Source organism: Tachysurus fulvidraco, chromosome 10, assembly GCF_022655615.1.
Source record: "Tachysurus fulvidraco isolate hzauxx_2018 chromosome 10, HZAU_PFXX_2.0, whole genome shotgun sequence".
Taxonomy (NCBI): Eukaryota; Metazoa; Chordata; class Actinopteri; order Siluriformes; family Bagridae; genus Tachysurus; species Tachysurus fulvidraco.
Window position 1 is genome coordinate 1047501 of NC_062527.1, and position 7500 is coordinate 1055000.

Genomic DNA, 7500 nt, shown 5'->3' on the forward strand with positions numbered 1-7500 from the left:
GTGTGTGTGTGTGTGTATGTGTCCGGTCTCAAACCCCAAGCCCAGTGAGACAGTCTCCAGGCTCCCTGTGACCATGTGTACAATAAAATCATCTATCTATCTAGCTAGTAGTAAGTCGTAACAACTTTATCTCTAACTGCCACTAACAAAATGTGAATCCAGTTAATTAGCTTTTAGCTAAATGTGTTGCAAACGACATACAATATGAACAAGGATGAGCAAAGTGTTGGAAAAAATCTTGATATGTGCTCTTATTATATGAACTATTACAACTGATGTTGTAGGACATATGGGGGTAGGCCAGATATTGTAATCGTGTTGAGCTATATGAGTTATATGATTATAATATAATATATGTATATATATAGTGTTAGATACCTCGAGACAAGTGTTAACAGAAATAAGGTGGTTTATTGGGTTTATTGAAGTTATAAACTCTGAGAATTTGAGAAAAACAAGAAGAATGGGAACCTGTCCTTTAGGAGAGAACAGAGGAACTAAGGCTTAAAATAGAATGCATGTGCAGGCCCAGTCTGGACAAACAAGACAGACTGAGATCATAAGTCTAGCAAATTTAAGGAGTCAGCATAAACAGATCTCCACATATATGCAAAACAACATTATAAAATGCAAAAGCTTAGCTTAAGGAATAATGCAGTACGTCTAATAACCAGATAAAAAACCCTACTTGTAAGTCAACTACGGCTAATGTCATAATCATATTAATCATATCATAAATCAGAATTCCTATATCACAGGGATGGTAGGTGATTGCGGAATTGAGTATTATCACTGTGCTGTTTAGTTATATCTTTAATATCTTTAGGTTATATGTAGAGAAGTGATTAATTTAGTGTAGGGCGAATAAGTTATAGGTGATTGTCATGATAACCATACATAGTATAGGCGTACAATACAGATAATCATATTACTAACACAGGTAATCATGTAGTATAGGTGTACAATACAGGTAATCATTTTGTATATATGTATGTATGTGTGTATGTGTGTGTATATGTATGTATGTATATATATATGTGTATATGTGTATATAGGCGTATAATCCGGAGAAATCATATCATATCAAATCATCATATACAAAACATAGAAAAAGATAGAGAGAAACTCACTCATTGTAATTGTATAAAGGGAGATTGGTGAGATTGGACAATAGTTTTGTCAACGCAGCATATTTTTAGTAATGCAGAAGTTCAGAAAGTCGGCGGGAACAACAACAACAGGCCAGACTTAATTTTCGGTAAAAGGGCAGACTTGTTTTTCGGGGAAATGAGGCAGGGGGGGCCACGGGCAATTCTGTAATTCTGTAGTGTCAGGAGAAAAGTCAGACGGGTCAGGTGGATTGACGTAAGAAGGTATAGACGCATCTAGAGGTGCCAGGGTATATATTGAGGAGATTCCTTTGGAGGGGGCGCTCTTGCTCCTGCTTGCTTGCTTTTTTGTGGGGGAACTTTTTGGGTGGCACGGGGACACGCTGTTTGGGGTTTTTCTTTGATACTTTCGACTAAGAAGTTTTTCCTCCTTGAGCTCAATGGAAGCAGTGGCCGATCAGCATCAATAAAGAGTTTTGCTCATTCTCATCCAGGTCTGGAAAGTTTTCTTATTATTCAAATTCAAATAGTACTAAGTATAAAGATTAAAGTGTGATTAATTGATCAGTATTAAGTAGTAATAAATATTAAGTATTATAAAATTACTTATTTTAGTATTAAAGTATTAAGTGTGAAAGACTATTATTGACTATTATCTATTATTGATTATTAATTGATTATTAATTTGGCTGTAATTCACCCCTGGCATATGTCCACTTGGAGGGTGGCTCTCCAAAAATTTCTGACAAAAGGACAAAGGAAACAATGCTTGGTTGCAAAGAATTGTTTTCAAGCACGATTATTATTATTAAAGAACGGTGAGAGTTCGGCAGGAACTGGCTTTGAGAAGTGCAAATTTTAACAGAAATCTTCAGGATATCCACATGAGACCATCCCCAACAACAGAGAGTGAGTCATTAGGCATCATCTGGATGACGAGAGGAGCCACAGCAGTAGAAGTGCATCAGGATCAGGCATCACATCACATCACATCCCATCAGGCAGCAGGAGAGAGACAGCGAGACAGAGTTTATCTCTAGGCTGCTTCATCTTAGTGCTCTACATCTTGTGTGGTTTAGACAGGATTGTGGTCTTCAATCATTTTCTCTGTTGCTCCTGGTGTTTCACGCTAAGGCACTTAGTTCTCACATTTTCACGATAGATAGCCGAGCGTGAGCCGTAACGATGCGCTAATCCTCTCGGCTGCTGTTCATCCATCTCGCGTCGTCGCTTGGCTTGTATCGCTGTCTCTGAGCTCGTTCTCATTACGGTTCATTTCTTACGAGTTCATCAGAGACAACATTCGTAAAAAAATGTATTTTCCTGTCATTTCAGATTGGGTTCAAGTTCTGAAAAAGAGAAGAAGAGGAGAGAGGTGAGTTAGCTGGGATTACGTCACGTCCGTCTCGGCCGCACGGCGTGTTTGAGACGTCTTATCGTCTCACACTTGGCCTGAATTCTTCAGGTGTCCTGAATGGTCTCGACTGTCTTGGAGTTTGTGTGTGTGTGTGTGTGTGTGTGTGTGTGTGTGGAGGCAAGAACATGGAATAATCTCAGTAGCACAACTATATAGTGTGAATGTTGCCAAGAGCCTCATTGGACATGTCTGGTGTCGTGATCCTGCTAGCATAATTTTCTTTATATAACATATTGATTAGCCCTAAAATTGCCTTTCTTCTGTCTGCTTAGTGACCTTGAGACTCAATAATCATGCTGTATTGACAGATTACTCATTTTGTGCGTCGGTAAAGTCAACAAAACGGACAGAAAACAGACAATGGATCTGTGTCTGTATCTATATTCAGTAGCTTCCTATCCCTAAGGCCACCGGCTTTGTTCGGTTCAGCGCTCAGAATAAAAGCTTCTGAAGTTTCTATTTGTCTAGCGCCTTCCTTTTTTTTTTTTTTGACGTCTTTTCGTTTGTGCTTTTCTCTTTGTGTGCATTGCTAACAACCGGGGTCGAGAATAAGAGAGCACTGTTTACTCTGGTGTCGAATATATGCGACTGCTTAGCATTTTAATTAGCAATCGTGTTGTTATAAAAGGGCAGGAGGGTAAATTTGTTACTGTTAGAAGTCTCACAGCTGGAGCTGTAGGACGGATAAGCTTTCAGGGCAAAGATTCGATGTGACTTGGAAGGCTGTAGATGGTAGATGTTATCCATCCATCCATCCATCCATCCATCCATCTTCTACCGCTTATCCGGGGCCGGGTCACGGGGGCAGCAGTCTAAGCAGGGACGCCCAGACTTCCCTCTCCCCAGACACTTCCTCCAGCTCTTCCGGGGAAATAACGAGGCGTTCCCAGGCCAGCCGAGAGACATAGTCCCTCCAGCGTGTCCTAGGTCTTCCCCGGGGCCTCGTCTCGGTTGGACATGCCCGGAACACCTCCCCAGGGATGCGTCCAGGAGGCATCCGGAACAGATGCCCGAGCCACCTCAGCTGACTCCTCTCGATGTGGAGGAGCAGCGACTCTACTCTGAGCTCCTCCCGAGTGACCGAGCTCCTCACCCTATCTCTAAGGGAGCGCCCAGCCACCCTGCGGAGGAAACTCATTTCGGCCGCCTGTATCCGGGTAGGTGAGGGTAGGAACGTAGATCGACTGGTAAATAGAGAGCTTCGCCTTGCAGCTCAGCTCTTTCTTCACCACAACAGGCCGGTATATCACTGCAGAAGATACACCGATCCGCCTGTCGATCTCCCGCTCCATCCTTCCCTCACTCATGAACAAGACCCCAAGATACTTAAACTCCTCCACTCGAGGCAGGAGCTCTCCACCAACCTGAAGGGGGCAAGCTGTTAGATGTTATTCATATGTTATTCAACCGGCTGGGCTGCATTTCAACATGCGGTGTTTCGTTTTAATCTGAAATGTGTGTGGTTCATTTCGAAGAAGCCCACGATCGCGCCGTCTTTCATGTACGGGTTATAGGTTAGGTGGCAGATTGGTCTCGGCAGGTGGAAAGCCGATACGATTAACCAGCAGGATTGAGATCTGTCACGAGCACAGAGCATGAGGAGTAGACTGAGAGGTGTGTAGAAGTATCACATCTCAGTAAAAAGCGTTAAATAGAGTTAGAAAGGGAATCCTGTGAGCTCTCGCAGACATCGCAGGCGAGACGTAAACAGACAGAAGGATTATGTGAGGACGAGATCGAGACAGATACCGAAACAGCAACAGCGTCATCTTTTTTATATACGCTTACAGCTTAGCAGTTTATTAGGAACACCTGTACACCTACTCATGCATGGAATTATCTAATCAGCCAATCGTGATGCGGCAGTACATCGCTTAACATCGTGCAGATACGGACCAGCAGGCATTACGTTCACATCAGCCATCAGACCGTGGAAATATGTGATCTCAGTTAGTTTATCCATAAAGAGCCGTCTCTAGAGTTTACTTTAGAACGGTTCAGTAAAGAAGAAAATAAAAACCATTCAGCAAGCAGCGGTCGGTGATCGGAGACGTCAACTGAGAACGGCCGAGTTCGGGTTGTTAACACTGATCGATCATCGCTTGAAGGCCGCAGCCTGCGAGTATTATACAGTATGTGCATCCATTCATGGTCACAATTTAGCTTCTAACGGCACTTCCAGCATGATGATGATGTCACAAAGCAAAAGTCATCTCAAACTCTTGAGTTCTTCATCGTTCTTCCCGGGTCGAGTCCAGGAGAACTTTGGAGTTCTCTCTACCTTAGGTACGTGGTCTGACGGGAAGTTCTCGGTATGAACGTTAACCTGGGAATTCTGCAGGGATCGTGTGAAAGCCAGCAGAGGTTCTAACCCAGTGTTAGCGATAGTGTTCCTAATAAAGTAATGTGAATATACAGTATGGATATCACAAATGTATTCTGCTTAATATTTACATCCAAATTCATGTGTAATTCATGTAATATATTTTTCTCCTGGTCCTTATTTTAAATGGGTCATAAAAAATATCTATAATATCGATATCGACCGATATCGTGATACGGTTTTCAGCCGTATCGCCCAGCCCTGACATACAGTGTTGACTATTTTTCTATAATTAGACTGTTTCATCTGTCTGTCACAGAACTTTAGCTAGTTTGTGATCACAATTTCCCCGTCATACTATCAGCGTTTTAGGCTTGACTCTTTCTAACCATTTTTTATTCATTTTATTCATTTACTTTATGTTTATCGAACATCAACTAATCCTGCAGGGTTCCACAGTCACGATCTTAAAAAAAAAAGCTACTAATGGACATAGAATCACGGAGTGTCAATCAATATTCAGTGGGCGGGGTTCCTGAGCTCAGAGCCATTGAAATGTCCATTAAGGGGACATGACTGGGTGAACGGTTCATTGGCTAATAGATGCACATTAGACAAGGTCACTCAGCTGACCAGTGCACATCAACAAAGCCTTGGGTTCAGCAGTCTGTTGAGGGTCAGATTTAAATCGGAGAACTTTTAAACTCCTGCTGTATGTTTAGGGAAAAGTATTGCTGCTCTCTTCAGAATGTGTGAAGCATTATTACGGAAATATTCCTTAACTAAAGTGTCCCTCAAAGTATATTCATTCATTCATCCATTCATTCCCTCCCGAACCGTTTATCCGAACTTCTCGGGTCACGGGGAGCCTGTGCCTATCTCGGGCGTCATAGGGCATCGAGGCAGGTTCCACCCTGGACGGAGTGCCAACCAATCACAGGGCACACACACACTCTCATTCACTCACACACTCACACACTACAGACAATTTTCCAGAGATGGCAATCAACCTACCATGCATGTCTTTGGACCGGGGGAGGAAACCGGAGTACCCGGAGGAAACCCCCGAGGCACGGGGAGAACATGCAAACTCCACACACACAAGGTGGAGGTGGGAATCGAACCCCCGACCCTGGAGGTGTGAGGCGAACGTGCTAACCACTAAGCCATCGTGACCTCTCCCTCAATGTTGCAACAGGCAATGTCCAAAATAGTAATTATCACACACATACACACACACACACACACACACACACACACACACACACACACACACACCATAACAAATTAGTTAAGGATTTGCGGCAAATGAGGTCTTACTCTGTTTAACCTTCTAGGATTCAACATGCTCACAATTCGAAAAAGTTTCCTCACAATAATCGAAGCGGCGCGATCGGGAAAAGATTTGTCGTTTATCGCGTCGCTAATCCCGTATGTTTGATCAGATGTCGCTACCGAGAGCCGAGCCGATTCTCCGTCACACTCGCGGGTGCAGAAAGCACCGATTTTATTTTCTCACAGTTTGAAAGAGGTTTTGTGAGCTCGCGGTTTCAGAGTGAATGAAAGCAGTGAAGAGAAATGGGTTAAGTATTCACCTGCAGGGACTGAATGAGATTAAGGAGTGGTTGGACTTGCCCTGTGTCATGACCTTTACTAAGTCACATGCCGGATATCGGATCATTTCCTTAACAAACACGGTGACACTTCGTGCTCCCGGTGCGATCGCTCACATGTACGATGCGTCGCATTTCGAAGAACATTTCGAAACAGTGCGCATCCTTTCATGCTCCTACTTAATATAATGAATTTCTCTGTCACTCTTACTCTCGCTCATGCAGTTCTCACAGGCTTTTCTTCTCCTCTTCATCGGGGAGTCCGGCTTGTGCGAGCGAGGCACAATAGGGACAGGGATGAAATGGGGAGAAGCTAATGAGCGAACGCCGCCTTCTACTGTTACGTATAGCTTTACCCTGTGTGGCGGAGCGCCCTCGCACACAATAGAGGGGTTTCAGGGGTCTGCACTCTATTTGATTGTATTTCCTGGCGTTGGGAATATACTGTTTGACTGTTAAGTGGGAGCAAAGGATGTAGACCACCTCTAGCGCAACCTTTCAGAAGAACAGGTGGGAACGGGTCCTGAAAAAAGTCTTTTGAGGTTCAGAAGAATGACCCCATGGTGGAAAGCCCAGTTAAAGTACATCCTCATTCTCCTGAATGTTCACGCAATTTCATCTTAGTGACTACGACCGCACCAGAGGGCCACTTCACATTTACATTCTCTCAGGGGGTTTTTTTGTTGTCGTTTTTGTTGCCATGGTTACCTGTATCTACGGGACGGAGATCGCTAAGAGGACCTGTCGAAGTGAGCAGGTGCAGCAGCTCGTGCATGACCGATTTTCATATCCATCGGCTCAACGATCAACAGGTGGAACATTAAAGTGCATGTTTTTCATCGAAGCGGTTTGTTGACATAAATACTTTACCAAATTTATTGTTTTAAACCGAATGTTTCTACGTTTTACTACCGAGTTATCGCTTATCCCGTCCTTTAGCTTTCTGATATGTTGAGAAGCGAGAATAGACGAGTAATTGCGCTTGGCTGCGACGCCGCTGCAGCAGACCGACAGCGCCGGCGATGCTGTTAGTCAGCA

At 43.7% G+C, this 7500-nt stretch overlaps 1 protein-coding gene across 19 annotated transcripts in view; it reads left to right on the plus strand.

Moving 5' to 3' along the window:
- nrcama (neuronal cell adhesion molecule a) overlaps positions 1-7500 on the plus strand; it is a 100501-nt gene that overhangs the window by 35867 nt on the left and 57134 nt on the right. For 17 of the 19 annotated variants that reach the window (XM_047819642.1, XM_047819652.1, XM_047819637.1 and 14 more), the window contains exon 2: positions 2445-2484. The exons of 1 other annotated variant lie outside the window; for it this stretch is intronic. The gene's annotated coding sequence lies outside the window, so the exon portion shown is untranslated. Of the gene's footprint in view, positions 1-1315; positions 1604-2444; positions 2485-7500 lie in introns of those variants that run through there. One more of the 19 variants, XM_047819640.1, reaches the window with a different exon arrangement.